Consider the following 26,337-nt stretch of genomic DNA (forward strand, 5'->3'; position numbering starts at 1 on the left):
TGATTGAGGGGCTCAGTAATGGAGGGACAGTGTGATTGGGGGGGCTCTGTGATGGGGACTGTGTGATTGGGGGACTCTGTAATGGAGGAACGGTGTGATTGGGAGGCTCTGTGATGGAGGACTGTGTGATTGGGAGGCTCTGTGATGGAGGACTGTGTGATTGTGGAGTTCTGTGATGGAGGGACTCAGATGTTATAGGGGGGCTTTGTGGTGATTGGGGGCTCTGACATGAAGAAGAACTCTGATGTGATGGGGGACCTCTGACATGATGAGGAGCCTCAGATATGAAGGAGAAGGCTCTGATATAGAGTTGGGACTCTGATGTGAAGTTAATTCCACCAAGGCCGTAGTTTGCATCCTCCCAGGCCCAGGTTTCCCATTGACAAGTAACATTTACATTTTCTGCCTTTCAGGCCGGTTTGTCTGGATATTTTTCATCCTCTTAAAGGGGGCCACGACTGAAAAATGGTTGAGAACACTGTCCTGGACCTAAACAAGCATTTAACCCTTGCAGTCCGGGGAAAGCCCCCTACAAAGACAGATTTTTTTTTTTCTCTCTGGAGACAACCTTTAACTTGCCAGCATCTCCTATAGACCAAAATAATCAGTTTTAGGTGGACGGGCCCTTTAAGCCTCCAAAACCAGCCAATGGGTGACAGCTGCTGGATTACCGCAACAGCTTAGACAGGGAAGGGTTAAAGCGCCCTTTTTGCCCCCCCCCCCTCTTTGACAATGGGAGTACAGGAGGCTTAGAATCGTGTTATCCAAACCAGCTGGATATATTTACCCTCATTGGGAAAAATTATAAAAAAAAAAAAAAAAAATTCTGCCAGCTTGCCCTTGCCTGTGCTGGATGCCAGGACCCCCTCCTCAGGGGAACATTGCTGCTGCCTTTTGGCTGCACAGAGGCAAAGCAGCAGAAGTAGCAGCATCTTGGCGGGGCGGCTCTATTAGCAGGAATGCGGTAGTGATGTAGAAGCAATGAGAGATGTGGCCTGCAGAGGAGCCGGTACAGCCTCTGATGCTGATGCTGTGATTGAGGTGCCTCTGCTGCTGCTGCTGCTTGCTGCTGCTGCTGCTGCTCTCACTGGACCGAAACTGCTATAGGATTTTCTACTGTTGGAGGGGGATGCCCGGCTTCTCCTGCTCTTGGCTTTCAGGAACCTACAGGGTGGACGCAGGCTTGGATCCTTAAAAATCTTCACTGAAAAAAAAAAAAGGGGGGGAGAAAAAAAAAAAGCTTCAACTGATGCAACAAGAGGACTGGACCCTGATCACAGCATTGCATCCTCTATAAGGTAAGGGAAGGCATCCTGATTGCAGTCATGATGGTGGAGGTGGTTGATACAGCAAAGGGGGGGGGGAGTTGATGGCATTCCTGCATTGAAAAAAAAAAAGAGTGCAGGGGATTTATTATTATTATTATTATTATTATTATTTTTTTTTATTTTAACATATTTGATGCATAAGAAAAAAAAAAAGGGGGGGGGGACCCCTATCACTGGAGAGTTTGCAGAAGCACGGGGGGTCTTAAATCAATCACCTATATCCAAACTGAGTCTATCCTCAGAGAGGAGACCCATTAATCCTTCTGAATGTCACATTGCATTCTGCCATTGAAATGTCACAGGAAAAACTTTTATTTATTTAAATCCCCAATGCCGTACCCCCCCCCCCACCCTCCTCCCCTCTGCACTGTCCACTCTCAATTAAATGTAACCCCCCCCCCCCCTTCTTCGTTCGACCAGCACAAGCTTGAATATCATCCTTCTAATGCATCTGTCTACATATGTGACTGGAATAAGGGATGGAGCTAATTTGGGTTCAGATAGTGTACTCTGTTCTTGATGCATTTTATTGGCTTCCTATGTATTAATTAAAAATGTTCCTTGGTACATCGCATTGGTGACTTCCGTATATATACTGTATTTTTTTTTTTTTTTTGAAGAGCAAAGGGAGTCTCCCTGGTGCTGGGAAAAAAAAAACCCCATTACTTGTGCCAGTATGGATTTAAAGGCTAACTTGCTACACGTTGGAGCCAACCGTTATTAAAAGAATGAATATTTAAAGGTTGGAGGTTCTTAGGTTTAGCTACAGGTACCGGATCATGGAGATAGAAGAGAAGACGAGGCAGCTTAGCCCCCCTTTCCACGCTGCAGAACCGTGCTTGAAAATCCCAGAGCCCCCTTTTTTTTTTTTTCCCACTGACAGCACGTAATTAAGTAGACTGTCCTCCGAATAGGTTTGCATGGAGGAGATGGATTTGTGCTCGGCTATCGCCAGCCCAGATCCTTCATCTAATTGCTGTCTTCTCGGCCACGGTGATGTATGTACCGCAAGTAATATTGTATTAGAAAATGTATGAAAGCCGGGAGAGGTGAAGTAGCTTTCAAAACCCCTGTCTTAGCCAGATGGAACTGCAAAGGCTCACATCGGCAAGCACATGTCAGGGAAAAAATGGTTGTGATTTGCAATTTTTCTCCCTGTTCCTCCTGTCACCGAAGAAGAAGCACCAGAGAACAAGCCTCGAAAAAAAAAGATCCTTTTTTTTTTGGGCTTATTATTTCATTTGCTCTCTTTTTAAAGTGTCTTGAGCTTGGCTGGTGTTGGCTTTCTCTTCAACGCCAGCATTTTGCGTGCTTTCGATTGCCTCTTAATTTTTCTCGTACGCTGCCAAGCTCCTGCTCTTGCAAAATATTTGTTTTAATCTTACGCGCATCTTCAGGACGATGATGGGCAACCTCAAGCCCCAGTATGCCAACTACAAGCCATGGTATGCCAACTGCAAGCCCCGGCGTGCCAACACTGGGGCTTGTAGTGCCTTGGCGGCAGCAAAAGACAGGAGCCTGGTCTTGAAAACGTTTTTTTCTTGTTGGGTTCCATGGGTCGTAACTTTAGCCCTCGTATAAATATTGTTTTATTGCCAGAGCTGGCTTGTTATTAAAACAGCCCTATTAAACGGGTCTTTGGAGCCACAGCCAAGACCACGAGCCAATACGGCTGTAGAGGAGCCACTCAGGGATCCAAGACTAGGGAGCAATATCCATTCCTTTCATTCTCCTCCACGATATGGTTGATTATTTTGTTTTAGTGTTGCATTTGGGCTCAGCAGGAGACGTGGGGAAACACAGGCTCAGAGTAATTCTTCGATATATATTCAGAAAGATGGAATTTTTTTTAAGGCTTTGGAACAAGCCATGTGTTTGGCAAAAATAGAAGGGTTGGCCAAACTTTTAAAATACCTCTCGAGCAAATTCTGGAGAGCATGTATCAGCAAGGGCGTGCGTGGTTCTTGAGCAGACTGTGCTGCTGCACAAGGACTCTCTGGGACTTAGGGGCCCATTAATACAAGATGTGGGTCAGGCCAGTGTGAGATATGTAGGACAGATCTCCCACTTCTGCTTGACACCATTCGGACTGGAAGCAAAGGATGTGTTTGCCTCCGATTGAATAGTGTGAATCATGAGAAAGTTCATACTGCCTGTCCACAGCGAATATGTGTTTGTACCCGGACAATAGTTGACTGTGGTGGGCCCAAACATTTAGGTAGGAGCCCTTTGGTGACTTTGTCCCCCACTTTGTAGGAGACTTGTATTTAGACAGAAAGTGAAGGGTTTTCTGCTTGATGCCAGTTGAATATTATGAATCAAGAGAGAGCTTTGGCTGTCCATCCATCCATCCATCCATTCTTTCTTCCATCCATCCAGCCATCTATTCATCCTATATGTCTACAACAATAGTTGATTGTAGGGACCCACAAATTGTTCTTGCACTGGGACACTTCATCCCCCACTGTTTATGGGGCTCATTTGTACTAGATGTCATGCTCATCACTTTGTCCACCACTTGGTACCAGGTATTTAGACTGGAAGTGAAGTGTTTTCTGCTTGATGCCAGTTGTTTATTATGAGCCATGAGAGCTTTAGTTATCCATCCATCTATATATCCATCCATTCATCCTATCTATCTAAGGCAGTAGTTGATTGTGGGGGACCCACAATTTGTTCTTGTACGGGGGGAGGGGGGGGCACTTCATCTGTATCCATCCATCCTCCCTTTCTTTCTTCCATCCGTCCATCCTTGCTTCCATCCATCCACCCATCCATTCATCCTACCTATCTGAGGCATTAGTTGATTGTGGGGGACCCACAATTTGTTCTTGTACAGGGGGGGGGGAATTCATTTCCATCCATCCCTCTTTTCTTTCTTCCATCCATCCATCCATCCATCCTATCTAAGGCAGTTGTTGATTCTGAGGGACCCAAAAATTGTTCTTGCATGGGGGTACTTTTGTGAATTAATCTCCAATCCATACGTCCATCCATCCATCATCCATTTCTTCCATCCATCCATCCATCCATCCATCCATCCATCTATCCACCCATCCATTCATCCTATCTATCTAAGGCAGTCATTGATTCTGAGGGACCCAAAAAATTTCCTTGCATGGGGGCACTTTGGTGAATTAATCTCCAATCCATCTGTCCATCCATCATCCATTTCTTCCATCCATCTATCCACCCATCCATCCTATCTATAAGGCAGTTGTTGATTCTGAGGGACCCAAAAATTGTTCTTGCATGGGGGTACTTTTGTGAATTAATCTCCAATCCATCTGTCCATCCATCCATCATCCATTTCTTCCATCCATCTATCCACCCATCCATTCATCCTATCTATCTAAGGCAGTCGTTGATTCTGGGGGACCAAAAAATGTTTCTTGCATGGGGACACTTTGGTGAATTAATCAACAACCCATCTGTCCATCTGTCCATTTCTTCCATCCAGCCACCCATCCATCCACCCATCCATTCATCCTATCTATCTAAGACAGTAGTTGATTGTGGAGGACAAAAAAATTGTTCTTATACAGGGGCACTTTGGTGACTTCATCTTCCATACATCCATCCTTCCTTTCTTCCTTCCATCCTTCCTTTCGTCCATCCATCCACCCATCCTATCTATCTAAGGTAGCAGTTGATTGGGGGAGGCCCAAAAATGGTTTTTGCACCTGGGCACTTTGGTGACTTCATCCCCCATCCATTTTATCTATCTATATATCTGGCAGTAGTTGATTGTGGGAACCCAGAAATTATTCTTATACGGGGGCAGTTTGGTGACTTCATCTTCCATCCATCCATCCTTCCTTTCTTCCTTCCATCCTTCCTTTCTTCCATCCACCCATCCATTCATCCTATCTATCTAAGGTAGTAGTTGATTGGAGGGAGGCCCAAAAATGGTTTTTGCACGTGGGCACTTTGGTGACTTCATCCCCTATCCATTTTATCTATCTATCTATCTATCTATCTATCTATCTATCTATCTATCTATCTATCTATCTATCTGGCAGTAGTTGATTGTGGGAACCCAGAAATTGCTCTTGTATGGGGGGCTCTTTGGTGACTTCATCCCCCACTGTCTATGAAGCTGATATGTACCAGACCTCATGCTTTTTCTGGAATTGTCATCCCCTCTCTCAGCTGCTCTTGTTTCACATAAATAGACAATTTGAAGAGGCAGGCCCTTGGGGATCTTTCTGTCCAATGTCCAAGATGTTTTTAAGATGCCTGGAATGTGGAGTGAGGTTCCTAATCGGCGTACAGGCGTCTTGCAGGTGCAGCCTCCAACCCCAATCGCCGTGAGAAATAAGCTCTTCTTATGCCCGGCTCTCCCATAATATCTTGTCATGGATATTTCGCGCTGTCGATGGTTCACAGAGAGCCGTGGAAGAAGGCAGACTGCAAAATGTAAATTTTATTGAGCTGTAGGGGTTTTTCTGAAGGCAATATTCACACAGCCACAAGAGGAGCGGTGAATAATTCAACAAAGTGGCAGAGGGAGAAGAGAAAGTGGCTGATTTTGATTCCTCCTTGCAAAGGGGATCTGACAAAAAAAAAAAACAAAATACTTGCGTGAGAAGCTTCAGGTGGAAGATGGCATTCTTTGACTTTGGTGATGCAAATTGATTCTGAAACAGTCGGGCTGAGCCTCAGGGATGCAGCTTCCATCTGAGGCCTCTCACAGAGGTGATCATGCACTCACCTTTCCTTGCATCTAAGCTTCTCCATTATGTTATGAGCATGTCATTGGTCTTTATTGGGCCTGCACTGTCCCTGGGGGCCAGAAAGGGAGTCTATGGACCAAGGGCGGACTGACCATTTGGAAACTTGGGCAGTAAGGGTCAGTAAGGGGCCCCATGAGATGCCCCTGGTACCTTTCATAGGCTTTTTTGGGTGTAGTTCGAGTGTGGGTGAGGACTCAGGGGCCCCATGATATAGCCCGGGGGGCCCCATGAGTTGTCACTCCGCCCCTGCTATGGACCTGTGTAAGCTCTGGAAACGTGATTTGGAGCTTGAACAGGGTTTTCTCTGGACGCGACAACTAAACATCCTTTCAGGACTTTATACTTGTGCCATGTATGGCTGGTACTTGCAGGTCATAGAAGGATATTGTTGGATACCAATTATTAAAGGCCTTGTAATACTGTGCTTGATGTTACACATATCATAACACCTCTGTAGTACATACATGTCTCTGCTGGAACTCTTTTCAATTCTCTGCAATAGGAAGCCATGGTAAGTAGGAGGAGCCTCTCTAACACTGGTAACATAATAGCACAATTGAAAAAAAAAAATGCTCCTCAGGGGTGGGGCTTGTCAGGTCATGGCCACTTACATGGTTGTACTACCAACTTTTTTTTCCTGATTTTACCTCAATATCAGGAGTTAGTTAAATAGTATGTTTATGAATAAATCAGGCGCTTAGTCAACAGTTACAAGTTACCTACCAGTTAAAGTGATACTATACACACAATGTTTAATATACATTACCCCTTTCTCTTCATATATATGGATGCTGGCACTGTATTTAATTTCATTTAAAAAAAAAATCTAAGTTGTTTTTTCCATAATCAATTTACAGCTGTCATGTGATCCAGCTCTTTCCCAGCTCATCTGCAGGGAAACTTGAGTGGGAGGAGCTTCTAGTCCTCTACTGCCAGTCACATGTTCAAAAAACAAAAAAAAAACAGGCTTCGAAACCTTCATTATTTTTGTGCAAAACATGGTGTACACTATACAGAGGAAGGTTCTACCACCATGTTTCACACCCCTTCAGCCTGGTCTATGGTTTATACATGCTTAGAATTAAAGGGAGGTGAAGCCTCCATCAATCAACATGTAATATCCCGCATCCATTGCGTTTAGCTGTTTAATGGACATGGAGAAGGAGGGAGGGAGTGGGCTGTCATTTATCCCGGTGTATACGTCCACATGTGAAGAGCATAGAAGGGAGCTGAAACTGGAGCATGCTCAGTAGATGTGACAATGGCTTGTCTACACAATCTCAGGCTGCAGTGGGGACACAGACAAAGAGGGAAAACAGGAGGATCAACCAGGTTTTTTGCAGAATACAAACAATGAATAACATAGTGACTGAGTGAGCATGAACAGTGTGTAATATAGCAGATACTGGCAGTTTTTAATATTGTGAGTTTAAAATGCTTCAAATTTGAGTTCTGCAAATTGTCTATTTTATTAATAATATTACCATTCTGGATTGTATTTCAAAAACACATTTTGAAATATGGGTACTATGTAAAAAGATAGAGGAGCTGCCATTTTGAATGAATGATAGTCGCGCTATATTACCCTAGATAAGACTTTTTCAACCAGTGTTCTGTGGAACCCTATGTTTCTTCTTCAGGCTACTAGGAGTTTCTTTAGAAATCACAATTTTCTGCCTCTTACCGATGCAATGGACCACCAATCTGAGGAATTGACTTTCCACTGACCACCAGTGTTAGGGAGCATTCTTTCCACCGACCACCAAAATAAGGGAAATTCTTCCCAATGCCACCAATGTAAGGGACATTCTTTCCAATGTCCACCAAGGTAAGGGACATTCTTCCCAAAGTCCCCAATGTAAGGGGCATTCTTCCCACTGATCACCAATGTAAGGGGCATTCTTCCCACTGATCACCAATGTAAGGAGCATTCTTCCCACTGATCACCAATGTAAGGGGCATTCTTCCCACTGACCACCAATGTAAGGGACATTCTTCCCACTGACCCCCAATGTAAGGGACATTCTTCCCACTGATCACCAATGTAAGGGACATTCTTCCCAATGGCCACTTATGTAGGGATCATTCTTCGCACTGACCATCAATGTAGGGAGTATTCTCACTGATCACCAATGTAAGGGACATTCTTCCCGCTGACCAACAATATGAGGGACATTCTTTCCATTAACCTCCAATATGAGGGACATTCTTCCCACTGATCACCAATGTAAGGAACATTCTTCCCACTGATCACCAATGTAAGGAACATTCTTCCCACTGATCACCAATGTAAGGGGCATTCTTCCGACTGATCACCAATGTAAGGGACATTCTTCCGACTGATCACCAATGTAAGGAACATTCTTCCCACTGATCACCAATGTAAGGGACATTCTTCCCACTGATCACCAATGTAAGGGACATTCTTCCCACTGATCACCAATGTAAGGGACATTCTTCCCACTGACCCCCAATGTAAGGGGCATTCTTCCCACTGATCACCAATGTAAGGGACATTCTTCCCACTGATCACCAATGTAAGGGACATTCTTCCCACTGATCACCAATGTAAGGGACATTCTTCCCACTGACCCCCAATGTAAGGGGCATTCTTCCCACTGATCACCAATGTAAGGAACATTCTTCCCACTGATCACCAATGTAAGGGACATTCTTCCCACTGATCACCAATGTAAGGAACATTCTTCCAACTGACCACCAATGTAAGGGGCATTCTTCCCACTGATCACCAATGTAAGGAACATTCTTCCCACTGATCACCAATGTAAGGGACATTCTTCCCAATCGCCACCAATGTAAGGGACATTCTTCCCACTGATCACCAATGTAAGGAGCATTCTTCCCACTGATCACCAATGTAAGGAGCATTCTTCCCACTGACCACCAATGTAAGGAGCATTCTTCCCACTGACCCCCAATGTAAGGAACATTCTTCCCACTGATCACCAATGTAAGGAGCATTCTTCCCACTGATCACCAGAATAATGGGACCCTTCTCCCGCTGACTACCAATCTAAGAGAGCCTGTCTCCGCTGACCATTTATATATAGAAGATTTCATTGACCGTTGATATAAGGAAGTACAACCAAATCATCTTACTGTTCACGCCAAGGTGCCATGAGCTGTGGATATGGTAATTATAATCAGGGGTTCCCTGAGACCTGAACGTTATTCCAAGGATTCCTCCATGTTAAGAATTGGGAAAGGCTTCCCTAGAGTGACAGAGCGTGTCTTACTGGGTATTTAGTGGAAGTAAAATAGACCCCACATCAGATATTGGAAAGCAGGAGTCAGGTGGGGGAGGAGCAGAGAGGATATGCAGCAGATTGTTAGCTTGAGTGTCAACTGAGAGTCATGTCATCTGTTTCTATGGTTCCCTTAATAGCACTTCATTCATTGATGTGAGAATATATTATTGATTGTAACAAAACTGATTGACAAACGGTAATGCCATTATAGTATTTAGGCCCAACTAGGAACACTTTTTTTACATTTTAGTTATGAATAGAGAGAGCAATGACCAGAACGTATCTGCTATCTGGATCCCCGCTAGAAAGATTGCTTTTACTTCTTGTCCTGGTCTGGGATAGGTTTTATGACCCCCATCCACACTCTACCCAAAGTAAAACCCGTATTAACCTGAGCTGGGCCATTGAGCTGAATTGGATTGGATATGGATCCTCAAAGATGACCTGTACTGTGCAAGCTGTGACCAAGCTGAGGACAAAGGATTGTTGGATTAAAAGCAATGGAGTATCTAATGCCAGGAAGCACCCACAGAGCCCAGAACAGGCAAAGTACTTCCATAAAATGATTCACTGTAAGCTAGGGTTGCCACCTCATCCATTTAAACCCGAACACATATTAACCTCATCCATACCGGGCACTTTTACCCCCTTCTTGCCCAGGCCATTTTTCACGTTTCAGCGCTCTCACACTGTGAATGACAATTGCGCGGTCATACAACACTGTACCCAAACTAAAATTTTATCATTTTCTTCACACAACTAGAGCTTTCTTTTGGTGGTATTTAATCACCGCGGGGGTTTTTATTTTTTGCTAAATTAACAAAAAAATACCAAAAGTTTTTTTTAAAAAAACACGTTTTTCTTTGTTTCTGTTATAAAAGTTTGCAAATAAATAATTGTTCTTCATAAATTTAGGCCGAGATGTATTCTGCTACATGTCTTTGGTGAAAATAACCCAAATTAGGATGTATTATTTAGTTTGTAGGAAAGTTATAGAGTTCACAAACTATGGTATAGATCTGAATATTGATCAATCCTGAAGTACTGCCGGCCAATCTAATTTCTTGAGGTCCAAGAATGTCAGGACGGTACAGATATCCCCCAAATGTCAGGACAGGACAGATATCCCCCAAATGTCAGGACAGTACAGATATCCCCCAAATGTCAGGACAGTACAGATATCCCCCCAAATGTCAGGACAGTACAGATATCCCCCAAATGTCAGAACAGTACAGATATCCCCCAAATGTCAGGTCAGTACAGATATCCCCCAAATGTCAGAACAGTACAGATACCCCCCAAATGTCAGAACAGTACAGATATCCCCCAAATGTCAGGACAGTACAGATATCCCCCCAAATGTCAGAACAGTACAGATATCCCCCAAATGTCAGAACAGATATCCCCCAAATGTCAGAACAGGACAGATATCCCCAAATGTCAGGACAGTACAGATATCCCCCAAATGTCAGGACAGTACAGATATCCCCCCAAATGTCAGAACAGTACAGATATCCCCCAAATGTCAGGACAGTACAGATATCCCCCAAATGTCAGGACAGTACAGATATCCCCCAAATGTCAGGAGAGGACAGATATCCCCCAAATGTCAGAACAGGACAGATATCCCCCAAATGTCAGAATAGTACAGATATCCCCAAATTACCCCTTTTTGCAAAGTAGACAGTCCGACGTACTTCATAAGAGGCATGGCGAGTTTTTTGAAGTTGTATTTTTTTTGTCATAATTTTTCGTAAAATGAAAAATTAAAACGATTATTTTTACAATTTTTTTTACATACTGTCACCAGTGCAGTACAGCGTCATCATATAACTGGCATGGCGGTGATCAGGGACACTGACTGGTGACAGTATAAAAAAATATATATATAATTTTAAAAAAAAATGTTATTTTTTTTATTTTTTTTTACATTTGTTTCTATTTTTAAAGATTTTTTTTTCATAATTAACTACCATAGTAACATTGTACTACTTTGGGGAAGTGATCAGTATTTTTTTTTTTTTTTACACAATTTGCTTATAGCAAAGAATTACTTTGCTATAATCAAGCATTTACCTGAATGACATCGATTCATTCGGGGTTTTTTTTTTTTGTGCTTAGTTGTGATTTAGCCACGGCTCATCACATGACACAGCTGGACTGTGATTGGCCCAGCTTGTGCATGTGATCGCTGTGACCATTCACATCTAGACACACTAGTATACAATGGATGGCATGAATGAAGCCATCCATTGTATACAACTGTCATGTGACCTGCTGTGATTGGTCACAGCAGGTCACATGGTACCGGCAATGGGGCTGGTACTCAGATCTGTCATCGGCCATGTCCAAGGTACACGGCTCTGCAGGCGCGCAAACTGCGCATGCCCGAAAGGACGCCATATGGCGTCCACCCGGAAAGGTGAGTGTTTTTGCTGGCCGCCATTCGGCCACAGGTCGGGTGGGAACCGGTTAATTACACAGGTTCTGTGTCTGATTAAGGTGGTAATTAAACTCACCTAGTGCCTTATCTGCATTAAATTAGCCTCAGAACCCGTGTCATTCATATGTGTTTGGGTTTAAAGGGATGAGGTGGCAACCTTACTTTAAGCTACTAAGATGCATCAAGAAGGGTGGTGTCTTACCTGAGCTGTTACATGCTGGAATGTGGTGAGGAAAACATCAGACACGTTTTTCGAAAATCCCCCCCCCCCCAAAAAAAAAAATCTGCTTTATTTTGTGGTGTGCTTAGTTATATCCAACACAATGGACTCCCTTCATCAGGGCCAAGGAGTCATTTGGAGAGAAGTGAATGCTGGACTTCATGGAGTAATCCCACAGAATGTGTTGGGGGTAGACGGTAAAGGACTCATTCCTTTGAACCCCTGAATGCATTGGCTGTAATTGAATGAGACCCCTAACAAAACATAATAAGAAGAAAATGGGGGAGGGCGGAGGGGGTTGGTTTTGGGTCACATGACTTGATCCAAGCAATAGGTCATGAACCTGCATTATGGGTGTTGCTGAGCTTCATTCGAACAATGAATATTCCGACATTACCTGCCATGGCATTGGTTTACTTGATCTAAAAAATGAGGGAAGGGGGAATTGGAAATGCTGGGGAGTCCACACACAATATCTGAAAAATGAGGTGCCACCAGAGTATCTGAAAGGGTGCTACCTGATCAACTGACAAAAAACAAGAGAAGGAAGAAAAAAGGCTGCACACCTAATTGGCTAACCGCAAATGAATGTTATTATGCACCATAAACAGTAATAAACCATCGGAGATATGACAATCCTACATGACAGAGGACACCACCCCTCAGAGAATTCAAGAGGGAGAACATTCAAGAATGGACCATGGATGGAAAATAGTCCACTGGGACTAACCTAACCCTCCAAGAACCAACCCCTGACACCACCCACCCCATCGAACACTTCCAGCCCCCCAACACACACCCCCAGGGACCCACAACCCCCCCTTTTAGATGGAGAACCATCCTGTGCCATCCCGCCACCCCCCTCCACTAGGGGAGATAGAGGAGCTGAGGGGAATAATACCAGCCCACTGATACTTTAGTTATATCCAACACCTTTGAGGGTCACAATGGACTCCCTTCATCAAGGCTAAGGAGTCATTTGGAGAGAAGTGAATGCTGGACTTCATGGAGTAATCCCACAGAATGTGTTGGGGTAGACGGTAAAGGACTCATTCCTTTGAACCCCTGAATGCATTGGCTGTAATTGAATGAGACCCCTAACAAAACATAATAAGAAGAAAATGGGGGAGGGCGGAGGGGTTGGTTTTGGGTCACATGACTTGATCCAAGCAATAGGTCATGAACCTGCATTATGGGTGTTGCTGAGCTTCATTCGAACAATGAATATTCCGATATTACCTGCCATGGCATTTGTTCACTTGACCCAGAACTTGAAGTGGACCTTCATCCTCTTTAGAACATTACATTTTGGTTCCCATCCCCTTCCTGTTACACAATCTAAGATTTAAAAAAAAATGAATACCTTTTTGATGGGTTTCGGGCCCTTACTTGTTGGTGTCACAGCTAGGCGAAAATAACACCCCTACCCTTCTTACAACCATAGGATGCTCATATATATATTTATTTATTGAAATATATTGAATACGGCAAAAATTGCAGCATTTCAAATATATGTCAATATATTTGGGAAGAATATTTTTAAAATATATTTCAAATATATTTTTCATCCATGTGGGGAAGAACAGATGAATAATCCAACGCGTTTCGGGGGGTGCACACCCTTCTTCAAAGCTCTGAAGAAGGGTGTATGTCCCCTGAAATGCGTATGCTTATCCACCTGTTCTACTGTTAGGGCCAGGGGCGGACTGACCATTTGGAAACTCGGGCACTGCCCGAGGGCCCGGGGTCAGTAGGGGGCCCCATGAGATGCCCCTGGTACTTTTTTCATAGGCTTTTTTGAGTTTGGGCAAGGACACAGGGGCCCCATGATCCCCTATTGCCTGGGGGCCCCATGAGTTGTCAGTTCGCCCCTGGTGGAGGCCACCCGCTCCTGCACTGCCACCGTCCCGCTGTTTATATACATGGGCCGGAAGGGAAGTGGTTAAATAAAATACTTGTTTGCACATTTTTTTCACTATTTGAATGTTGCTGATCTTCTCATCATCTTAGCAGACACTTCCCATCTACATATACTCCAGCAATGGCTGCATGGCATTTCTCAGGACAGATTTCCTGATGGTGACAACAGTGGACCATGCCTGTGTAATGTGCGTTGGAATGGCCACTTGTAGTTTCCTTTGTGACTGGGTGACAACACAGGAGCATAGTTGGAACACAGGGACAGAACATTGTCACCCTATAACAGGAAGTGCCTGGACAAGGAACTTCATGGCAGGATCACCAGGGATTATTATAATGCATCCTGCAGACTTGGAACATGACTTTATGAAAAAATCTGAATTTTAGGGATTGGATTTAGACCATCTTTCACGGAAAGCGATGATTCCTTTTATGAGAGATTCACTGACTCCGCTCGATGAGTCTCCCATATCCCGCGATGTTGTTTTTGTGAAATTTGCACGCCATCATATTCTCGAGAGAGAGCGTAATTTTGTACGATCGGAGAGGGCCATTAAAACAGCAGCTGCTGCAGTCACTGCCGGTTACGACTAAAGACGGGATGATGGCTTCTAAAAATCTTTACAATCTCTAAGAAGAGGTAACAATTCCATCACCAGTATTATAACCTTTTTGAAATTATATAAACAAATTCAAATAGATGAATATAATAATAAAGTTCAAAAATAGAGTATAATAAAAAAATTCAAAAATGAAAAAATAAATAAAAAAGTAAATAAAAAAGTCCAATGCAAAGTGTCCCAAAATGTCCCGATACAAACAAAAATAGTGTCAAACAGAAATGGTGTCCGAAAATTGTCCAAATATCCAAATTTTATTCATCCAATCAGAAGAAATTCCCTTTCATCCCGTAATACCTCAAAAAAAAAGACAAATACAGAAATCTAGTGCATTACCTTTATAATATATTCTCTCCGTGCAAAAACAAAACACAAAAACACAAAAATGTGCAAACACTATATATGTGTATCTCTTCCGTGCACATGTGAAAGAACTGTGACCACTCAGTGAACACTGCAACACTGTGTATCCACCAACACCAATAGTATTAAATACTATTACCCTCTGTATCCATATACCAGCATCCAAATGAGATCTTCTAAATGCTCCAATGAAATTATTCCAAGGTCCTCAAAAGACAAGAAGGGTCTCAAGGCTCATATTCAAGGTGTAATAAAAAGATTTAATAAGAACTTACATTAAAATTTCATTATTCCGGCTTCCAACATGCTTCCTATGTGAGTCCTATCAAACAAATGCGATATGCCATGTGTTGACAACCCACAAAATGGCCGCGGCGACACTTCCGGTCTGCGTGCGTGCGTCACTTCGTCACACCCTTAACGCGTTTCGTCACTTCCGGACTTCGTCTGTTCAGACGAAGTCCGGAAGTGACGAAACGCGTTAAGGGTGTGACGTAGTGACGCACGCACGCAGACCGGAAGTGTCGCCGCGGCCATTTTGTGGGTTGTCAACACATGGCATATCGCATTTGTTTGATAGGACTCACATAGGAAGCATGTTGGAAGCCGGAATAATGAAATTTTAATGTAAGTTCTTACTAAATCTTTTTATTACACCTTGAATATGAGCCTTGAGACCCTTCTTGTCTTTTGAGGACCTTGGAATAATTTCATTGGAGCATTTAGAAGATCTCATTTGGATGCTGGTATATGGATACAGAGGGTAATAGTATTTAATACTATTGGTGTTGGTGGATACACAGTGTTGCAGTGTTCACTGAGTGGTCACAGTTCTTTCACATGTGCACGGAAGAGTTACACATATATAGTGTTTGCACATTTTTGTGTTTTTGTGTTTTGTTTTTGCACGGAGAGAATATATTATAAAGGTAATGCACTAGATTTCTGTATTTGTCTTTTTTTTGAGGTATTACGGGATGAAAGGGAATTTCTTCTGATTGGATGAATAAAATTTGGATATTTGGACAATTTTCGGACACCATTTCTGTTTGACACTATTTTTGTTTGTATCGGGACATTTTGGGACACTTTGCATTGGACTTTTTTATTTACTTTTTTATTTATTTTTTCATTTTTGAATTTTTTTATTATACTCTATTTTTGAACTTTATTATTATATTCATCTATTTGAATTTGTTTATATAATTTCAAAAAGGTTATAATACTGTGTTGCTTTCTGGGGAGAAAGCGTGACTTTTTGAGGGGTTTTTGGGGTTAGGTGATATACACATATTTAAAAATTCCATCACCACCCCGATGAATGACGCGGGTCGGAGTTTATGGGCAAATAACGGGATTACATTAAACCATTTGATACAATGTTGCCAGTTACTTTAATGTCTTCAAAGGTTTTCTATCCATTTGTATGGCAATGGAAAGGCTGGGACTGGAACAGTCCATATTTTTTTAGTATTCTTTTATATTTTTTACGTCACTTTTTTTGTACCAATTGATCTATCAAATGCTGAGTGTTCGTCAGTACAATTCATGGGACAAATTGTACAAAAATTTGTCAGTACATTGTCAGTACATTCAACGGCTTTGCCAAATGTAATTGGAAAGCAGTTCAAAATTTAATTTTTTCACATTTTAATTATTAAATTTAATTTTCGTTTGGCCAAGATAGTCCCAGAGTAATATTTTTATACATGTTTAAATGCACATTTTATGCCTGAAGACTAATTAAAACCCCTAAACGTTAAATATTTTCTGAAAGCCTGGTGATTACATTTTTTATGCCACATGGCAATAGCTCAACAGTTTATAAAACCCTTATTTTTGATAAAAAAAATAAACCAAAGTTAATTTTAGTAATATAGTACTCCATTTTTTGGGTAAAATATAAATAATGCAGTTGTGCCGAGTAAATAGATACCCCATATGTCAAGCCTTAAGACACAGTGGCTAAATGGTTAGCACTCCCGCCTGGCAGTACTAGGGTTTGAATCCCAACCACGGCACCACCTGCCTGGAGCTTGCATGTTCTCCCTGTGCCTGCGTGGGTTTCCTCCGGGCACTCCGGTTTCCTCCCACACTCCAAAGACATGCTGGTAGGTTAATTGGCTCCTGTCTAAATTGTCCCTAGTATGTGTATGTATGAATGTAAGTTAGGGACCTTAGATTGTACGCTCCTTGAGGGTTAAGGACTGATGTGAATGTACAATATATATGTAAAGTGCTGCGTAAATTGACAGTGCTATATAAGTACCTGAAATAAATAAATAAATAAATAAAATAAACCCAAAAATGTAATGCAGCACCCTCCTAGTCAGCTACGGGGAGCTAACATTTCAATCTTTTGTGAGGAGGGCTGAGTAGCAGCTTGGGTGTGATAGCTAGCAGGGTCAAATGTGAATCAGAGCTGAGAGGCTCTGCAGACTGGCTCTCTGAGATTTCCCCCTGCACTAGAACTTTGGAGAATGTTCTAGAAGCAGTGCGTAAGGAGTGGCTAGTCCTCACTCTCAAGGGATTCTGGCCAATCCCCAACAGGAGGCTTGGCAGGGGGCCAGGACAGCCCTTCAGAGTGACAGAGCCTGTTCAGCAGCAGGAGAGTTTAGGTGGAAGATGGAGAGGAAGTGGAAGGCTGAAGAGCAGGAGCCTGTGAGGGGGCCCAGATGGAGAAGGGCTCACCTATAGGCAGAGGGTCTTGGAAGGAGGATTGAGGCTTCACTGGCCCCCAGAGCAATGACCACCTATATAGTAGGGAAGGAGAGGCCCAGCAGAAGGCCTCAGAGAAGCCACCAACCCAGCAGTTGCCATTACCCTTGGGCATCCTATACACCCCTTACCCCATCCAAGTTCTAATTTCTCTAATAAAATCCAAAAAACAAGCTCCGGGACTGGTCACTGTCTCCTGGATGCAAGTCTGAATGGAAAATGCGTGTTGCTTGGCTGTGTAGGACTATAGGGGAACCCAAAACTTCAGCAACTCCTGAGGGGGTAGTGCTACAGTAATATATTGCAGCTTTCCAATCATTAGATGTGGTGGCTGCATGGGTAGGGGGTCAATCTGATAAAGTGTTCCAAAATATTAGAAATGAATGTTTCTTGTAATTGGTAAAGAGCTGCGAGTGCAAATTCCTAATGAGTTAAACCCAAAGCTGCAAATGCAAAATGTTGGAGCTTACCAATCATTAGATGTGGTGGCTGCATTCATTTTCTTTTTCAGGCTTTTTTCCCCTCTGTTTTCACATGGTGATCTGGCCAGTAAAACGCCTACTGTATTAGAGCGCCCCCCCCCCCCCAAAAGATTTACATTAAAAAAACTGAAGCCAAATAAATAAAATCTGATCATTGTAAGCACCCTTGTCAGTGGTAAATGCTTTGCCTATAACTGCTACATCTGCGGGATAGTTTGTGCTTTTTAATTATTATTATTATTATACAGTATTTATAAAGCGCCGATAGTTCGCTCAGCGCTGTACATTACAAAGGGGGACAGAACATGTGACAGAACAATACCAATACAATGCAAAACATGAGGGGAACGAGGGCCCTGCTCCTTGGAGCTTACAATCTAGGAGGGAGGGGATGGTGGCACAGGAGGAGATAGCTGTGGGGGATGGAGTGGTAGGAAGAGTGGAGGAGGTCGGCAGGTTAGCAGGGGGTGGGGTAGGCTTCCCTGAAGAGATGGGTTTTCAGGGTGCACCTAAAGGAGAGGAGAGTAGGTGATAATCTGATGGGTTGGGGAAGGGAGTTCCAGAGGATGGGTGATACCCTGGAGAAGTCCTGGAGGCGGGCATGGGAGGAGGAGACCAGGGAACTAGAGAGAAGGAGGTCTTGTGAGGAGCAGAGTGTGTGTGCTGGGCGGTACTTGGATATTAGGTCAGTGATGTAGTTCGGGGCAGTATGATGGACAGCTTTGTACGTCAGTGTTAGGATTTTGAATTTGATCCGTTGTGCAATCGGAAGCCAGTGGAGGGATTGGCAGAGGGGGGTGGAGCCAGTGGAGGGATTGGCAGAGGGGGGTGGCGGAGATGGAGCGGTTGGAAAGGTGAATGAGTCTGGCAGCCGTATTCAGGATGGGCTGAAGCGGGGATAGCCAGCGGCGAGGCAGGCCAGTGAGGAGGGAGTTGCAGTAGTCGAGTCGTGATATGATGAGGGAGTGGATGAGCTGTTTAGTGGTTTCTGGAGTTAGGAACGTGCGGATTTTGGCGATGTTGCGGAGGTGGAGTCTGCACGACTAAAAAATAACAAACTTACTGGCTGGATCACCAGAATAGAAGAAAGAAAGCGTAAAAAGAAAACAAATGCAGCCATCACATGTAAGAATTTGTAAGCTGCAATATAATAAATATTTGCGTCCGGGTTTGCTACCGCTTTAAAATTGTGGGTGCCAGCGAAACGGCACCCTATATTTCCAATAGGCAACTCTTTAAAAGCCCCTACAGGTCATCCGTTTAGAGGAAGCCATAAATAACGGCCCTTGAATTGTTTCTCTCACCCCAGGTGTTCAGTGATATGTAACATGTGCAGGACAATCACCATTTTTGTCCGTAGGTAGGGGGGGTTTAACTTTTTTTAATTTTATTTATCACTTTAAACTTTTCAAACTTTAAAAAAAAAATAACTTTATTGCCAAAAGCCCCTTATGGGATAGCATATACCTTGAGACAGGTTCTCTTTATGAAGACATCAGGGGTCTGTTAGACCCCAGATGTCTCCCTTGTACTCCACTCCCCCCAATGGAGTACAGATCCAGCGCTCCCAGGGAATGATAGTTTGGGAATTGGAAGTAATTATTACACATCACTTCCTAGTTCATTCACCAGAGAGTGGATCAGCAAACAGACGTTCACTGAGCACTTTCCGACTACACAGTAACACCCACCATGGCTGCCCTGGGCCAGCAGGTAGGCCACTGGAACTGGAGATAAATGGCGGCGTGGTCACATGGTAGGTGGCATGTTGCAGTGGTTGTGGAAATGATGGAGGATGTGGTGGTTGTGGAAATGTTGGAGGTTGCGGTGGTTGTGGAAATGATGGAGGTTGCGGTGGTTGTGGATATGATGGAGGTTGCAGTGGTTGTGGAAATGATGGAGGTTGTGATGGTTGTTGAAATTATGGAGGTTGAGGTGGTTGTGCAAATGATGGCGGTTGCGGTGGTTGTGGAAATGATGGAGGTTGCGGTAGTTGCGGAAATGATGGAGGTTGCGGTGGTTGCGGAAATGATGGAGGCTGCATGGTTGTGGAAATGATGGAGTTTGCGGTGGTTTTGGAAATGATGGAGGATGCGGTGGTTGTTGAAATGATGGAGGTTGCGGTGGTTGTGGAAATAATGGAGGTTGCGGTGGTTGTTGAAATGATGGAGGTTGCGGTGGTTGTGGAAATAATGGAGGTTGCGGTGGTTGAGGAAATGATGGCTGTTGCGGTGGTTGTGGAAATGATGGAGGTTGCGGTGGTTGTGGAAATGATGGAGGCTGCGTGGTTGTGGAAATGATGGAGTTTGCGGTGGTTTTGGAAATGATGGAGGATGCGGTGGTTGTTGAAATGATGGAGGTTGCGGTGGTTGTGGAAATAATGGAGGTTGCGGTGGTTGTTGAAATGATGGAGGTTGCGGTGGTTGTGGAAATAATGGAGGTTGCGGTGGTTGAGGAAATAATCGCTGTTGCGGTGGTTGTGGAAATGATGGAGGTTGCGGTGGTTGTGGAAATGATGGAGGCTGCGTGGTTGTGGAAATGATGGAGTTTGCAGTGGTTGTGGAAATGATGGAGGTCGAGGTGGTTGTGGAAATGATGGAGGTTGCGGTGGTTGTGGAAATGATGGAGGTTGCGGTAGTTGTGGAAATGATGGAGGTTGCGGTGGTTGTTGAAATGATGGAGGTCGAGGTGGTTGTGGAAATGATGGAGGTTGCGGTGGTTGTGGAAATGATGGAGGTTGCGGTGGTTGTGGAAATGATAGAGGCTGCGTGGTTGTGGAAATGATGGAGTTTGCGGTGGTTGTGGAAATGATGGAGGTCGAGGTGGTTGTGGAAATGATGGAGGTTGCGGTGGTTGTGGAAATGATGGAGGTTGCGGTAGTTGTGGAAATGATGGAGGTTGCGGTGGTTGTTGAAATGATAGAGGTCGAGGTGGTTGTGGAAATGATGGAGGTTGCGGTGGTTGTGGAAATGATGGAGGTTGCGGTGGTTGTGGATATGATGGAGGTTGCGGTGGTTCTGGAAATGACGGAGGTCGAGGTGGTTGTGGAAGTGATCACTTCCATCTGAAAGCCAACAGTCTGCTTAACAGAAGGGCACACACTCCTGGCTGCTATAGCAAGGAATGTCTTCAGAGGTCCTTGATCCTTCATGGAACTCACATGGTTAACATTCAATTTTGTAATAAAAGATTTTTAACAAACGAAAACCAAATGCAATGTCAGAAATTAGTTAGTTCAAGAAAAAAATTCCCATCCTGCTCTTTCGAAATTTCTCATTACTGTGGTCAAAAACAAATGTTGATTTCACCGCAGAAATGATAAAAAATTGAGCGAATGTTCTTAAAATGAAAATTGTGGTTCAAAAATCTTCTAGACTGTTATAGGAGAGGCCACCAGGGAGGTTACAATGAGTTATTTGTACTCAGATGCCTTCATATACAAGGCAGGTTGTTCCTATTGGCCAAGTAGATAATAAAGGCAGCCATGGTCTGCTGAGCCAACATGCTAGTACGTATAATCACTTAATATCTGGGTCACTAAAGCCCCGGAGGTAGGGTTGGAAGTTCTCAGGTGGAGAGGTTGTCATGTTCCTATGTGTCCCCTAGCTGCCTCCTGTGACAATGTGCAGCAATTGAATTAGCATACAGATACAGAATGAAGATCTCTTTACTAGTTACCTAGCCATGGGCTTCCGTAGACCCAATGTGTTGTCTGAGGCACAGAAGTATGTCTACAGTCACAATTTGGGGTTTTGCATAGACAATAGAATGGTTACAGTGTTGGTCAAGTTATTTTTCTTGTTGGCTATGCCCCATTGGGGAGATCCGGTGTCTCCTACTTTTGTTTTGTGGCTTCCATCAGACTTTTTGATACTCAAGACTTCCAGTAGTGTTGGATTCCTATGTCCCTTTCTCTATACCGTAGTTCCTTCCCCTACACTACAGCTTGTTCTGGAACCAAAATGTTGGGGAAAGGCTCAGGCGTCTGACAGTGTCAAGATTCTTATGGTTTTTGTGTTTTGGGTTAGGAGCACCTAGTACGAATGTTCATACAGCTTGATGAATGAGTGAAATGTTTACTGTTTCAGAATAGCCAACATGTTTTGCGAGGTGTGTGTGTGGGGGGGGGTGATTCCTTCACTTTGTCAGGACTTACGATGTATGAATTGTGAGTAAACCAGATGGTAATCATTAGACAGCCTGTTTTTAGGAGCATAATTAGTACTGTGATGTCTCTTCATGAAGAAGGGATGGTTGACTCCCAGAAGTGTTGAATGCCACATATTCTAATGGAGGATGCAGTGCTTGAAAGGTAGAAGACACGAGCTCTTCCATTGTGGGGAACTTTCATCTTTTAGGCCAGTGATTCTTGACCACCAGACTGTGGTCCACTGCTGGGCTTTAGTTTCTCTTTTTCAGGACCTTCAGTTATCTACAGATCACATAACCTCCCACAGTTTCTCTCAGCTTCCATAGTGACCTCCAAATCTACAGTGCCCCCAGGTACCCTGAAATCTGTCAGCCTCCACGGTGTCCTCCAACTTGCCACAGTGCCCTCCACCCTGCTGCAAAGCATTCAGTCATCCATAGTGCTCCCAATCTCCAACCAGGGCCATGGATAAGGGAGTTCCACCAGTCCTCCTGTACGGGGTCCAGGGCAGCAGGGGGACCCAGGCAGCTGGGTGAATCAGATGTGGGCAAGGAGGGTAATCAGTAAGGCGGGAGGGCAATTACTAAAACTGATCCCCTGTATGGCTCTCTCTGTGGCAGCTGAAAGTTGGCTTCTTCTCCTCTCTCTCCTGTTGGCTTCAGCTGCTGCAGAAAGAGCTGTACAGGGGATCGGTTGCAGTAATTTCCCTCCACCAGGGGTGGACTGACCATTTGGAAACTCGGGCACTGCCCAAGGGCCCGGGGTCAGTAGAGGGCCCCATGAGATGCCCCTGGTACCTTTTTCATAGGCTTTTTTGAGTTTGGGCAAGGACACAGGGGCCCCATGATCCCCTATTGCCCCTGCCCCCCACCGTACTCATCACCATCCCTTTGCACCATACGTTTCCCCCTGCTGCCCAGGTCCCTCCTGTATGCCCCCACCCCCTCAGTGCTGCAGGATTCCCTCCCCTCCTTCCCACTAGCAGCTGCAAGCACACACCAGGATCTTCCAGGATGGATAATGGGAGTAAGGTCCTGTAAATATGTCACATTTTTCAGCCCCTTTCTTTCCTGAATGAACACAATGAGTAATCAGTACCAATAATTCAGTGTGTTCATTCCTAACAGAACCCTAGTAAACTGTGTTTTTTGGGGTAGCAGTTTCTGCCAGGTTCCCTGTATGGGACCCTGTGATTTATAACAGCAGCCCTGCCTCCAGCAGTGTCTCGCAGTGCCCACCAATCTCCTACAGTGCACCCCAGCCTCCTCCCCAACAAGGCTCCTGCAGAATCTTCTAACCCACTCCACAACCCCCATAGTGACACCCAACCCCAACCCCATCAAGAGCCATCCAGCATTTAAATACAAACAATACAAATTATACAAATCATTTTGCAATTTTCTACTTTTATTGTATGCATATAAACTTGATTTTTTAATGTTCGGGCATTGAGACTTTTGGAACAATGTACCAGGCCTTGGTCTTGAAATGGTTGAGAGCCACGGATGTAGACAACCAACAGGGTCCATTTAGGGCCCATTTAGACATGCATTGCAGTAAAGTGTGAAAGAAAATGCATTTTAAAGCTGATTACCACAACTCAGGGCAATGTGCATGCCATTCATTTTATACAGCACCCCAAATGCGACCCATTCTGTTGCTTGCTGAAAGTGCCCATTAATAGCCTCTTGTGATCCACACAAATGAGAGGTGCCAGAGTCCAGGACAATCATCAAATCAATCAAAACCTATGTAGTGTAAGGACGCCGCCAGGGGCGGACTGACAACTCATGGGGCCCCCGGGCAATAGGGGATCATGGGGCCCCTGTGTCCTTGCCCACAATCAAAAAAGCCTATAAAAAAGGTACCAGGGGCATTTCATGGGGCCCCCTACTGACCCCGGGCCCTCGGGCAGTGCCCGAGTGCTTGAATGGTCAGTCCGCCCCTGGACGCCGCACTCCCGACAGCATAACATGTAGTGTAGGTGGAAGACCTCAGCCTCAGTTTCTCCCTAACCTTGCCCACTGACGCATTTTGTCCCAACCCTAGGGCTTAGTCATTGGGCAGCACAGTGGCTCAGTGGTTAGCACTCCTGCCTAGCATCATCGGTTCAAATCCCAACCATGGCACTACCTGCCTGGAGTTTGCATGTTCTCCCTGTGCCTGTGTGGGTTTCCTCCAGGTACCCCGGTTTCCTCCCACGCTCCAAAGACATGTTGGTAACCGACTCCTGTCTAAATTGTCCCTAGTATGTGTATAAATGTGAGTTAGGGACCTTAGATTGTACGCCCCTTGAGGGTTAGGGACTGATGTGAATGAACAATGTACTGTATGTAAACAGCTGTGTAAATTGACAGCACTATATACTGTAAGTACCTGTAATAAAATAAATAGAAGTCTACGGCTTTGGACTGTCAGAATCTCTGCACCACATTGAGCACCCAAATGCATCGCACCAATGTATTCCAACTAACCCACATTGTGTGCAGCACGATACACAGTAATGTACATACAATATAAAAAAAAAAGTTCAGGTCTCATTATTGATGTGTTATATACATGGGCCTGGGCAGCAGGGGGAAACGTATGGTGCACAGGGAGGGTGATGGGTGTGGCGGGGGGGAAATTACTGGAACCAATCCCCTGTATGGCTCTCTCTGCAGCAGCTGAAAGCCAGCAGGAGAAAGAGGAGAAGAAGCTGGATTTGAGCTGCTGCAGAGAGAGCCAAACAGGGGATCGGTTCCAGTAATTGCCCCCTTCCACTGTGCCAATCACCCTCCCTGCCCACATCCAAATCACAATCCATTATGCTCGCCAATCCATTGATCCAATCCATCCTGCGGGGATCGTCGGCATGCAACCTATACGGGGTGACACCGAACCTGCTCCATGAAAAAGTAAGTTGTAAAGAAAGCCGATCCATCCTGCGGGGATCGTCTGCTTGCTTACCTTTTCGTGGAGTGGCCCCATGCGGTAGGTGGCACCCGGTGCGGCACGCACCCCCCCCCACACCTGCCTCGGGACGCCACTATGTGGTATGTTCATGCATGTGCATTAATGCATGTTGTGTCACACATTAGGGTGCATTGCATTAAAGCAGCCCATTGAGACTAATTGGTTTCCAATGCACCAATATGGCCCAAAATTGGATATGCTACAAAATTTTGGCTGCCATGTGTGTGTTACCACCATGAGTTGCAGCACGTTGCCTGTGCCTTGTATTGGGTTACTATTCAACTCATGGAACATAAATTGGCCCTTAAAGCTATAACGATACAAGAGCAGAAGGCTCGAGAAAGTCTCCATCCGGGTATCTTTTTTTTATTGTAGACATGAGGGGATGCATTGTATATATTCACATTCTTTACAGTCTACACCAGGGGCGGACTAACCATTCGAACACTCGGGCACTGCCTGAGGGCCTGGGGTTAGTAGGGGGCCCCGTGAAATGCCCCTGGTACCTTTTATAGGCTTTTTTGGGTGTGCTTTGAGTATGGGCAAGGACACAGGGGCCCCGTGACCACCTATTGCCCAGGGGCCCCATAAGTTGTCAGTGCGCCCCTGGTCTACACCCAGTACAACAACACACCGGCTTCTATCATAGTAATTGCGTGTTTTGTCACCCTAGCCTGAAACCTTCCCCGCCACAACCAAACCTGATCCGTCTAATTCCATAATCCCATTCATATAGTTTGCCTTCGATAAATGATTGTCCTACAACGCATCTACTAAACATGAGGCTGGCTTTCTGAATCAGCGACCCCATAACTCACCACTATTTGCATTGCAGAAAAGATAAAATAATCCGTTTAGATCTCCGCTCCTGTGTCTGTGCATGGCCTGCGACCGTCCGCGTGGAAATTGTGTTAGCCCGGGTTCACATATATGCGGTGCGGTATATCGCATGTGATTCGCGCAGGAACCGCACCGCATTCCTGTGCAGATCACATGCGATTTGTGTGCGGTGCGATCGGTGCTGTACATTTTGTATGGCTCTATTCGCACCGCACCGGCACCAAAAAGGTGCAGGACCCATTTTTTGATCCGCACTAAAATCGGATCGCATGGGTATTCACATCTATGCGATC

The 26,337-nt window shown here is 44.6% G+C and overlaps 1 protein-coding gene across 8 annotated transcripts in view; it reads left to right on the plus strand.

Annotated features, from left to right (window-relative positions):
• Nucleotides 1-958: 958 nt before the first annotated feature.
• DAB1 (DAB adaptor protein 1) overlaps nt 959-26,337 on the plus strand; it is a 1,130,661-nt gene continuing 1,105,282 nt past the window's right edge. For 4 of the 8 annotated variants that reach the window (XM_089656558.1, XM_089656557.1, XM_089656560.1 and 1 more), the window contains exon 1: nt 961-1,298. The gene's annotated coding sequence lies outside the window, so the exon portion shown is untranslated. Of the gene's footprint in view, nt 1,299-26,337 lie in introns of all 8 variants that reach the window. The other 4 variants (XM_089656555.1, XM_089656554.1, XM_089656559.1 and 1 more) reach the window with 2 other exon arrangements.

Source organism: Staurois parvus, unplaced genomic scaffold (assembly GCF_062004578.1).
Source record: "Staurois parvus isolate SC_StPar_1 unplaced genomic scaffold, SC_StPar_1.0 ptg000917l, whole genome shotgun sequence".
NCBI classification, from domain to species: domain Eukaryota; kingdom Metazoa; phylum Chordata; class Amphibia; order Anura; family Ranidae; genus Staurois; species Staurois parvus.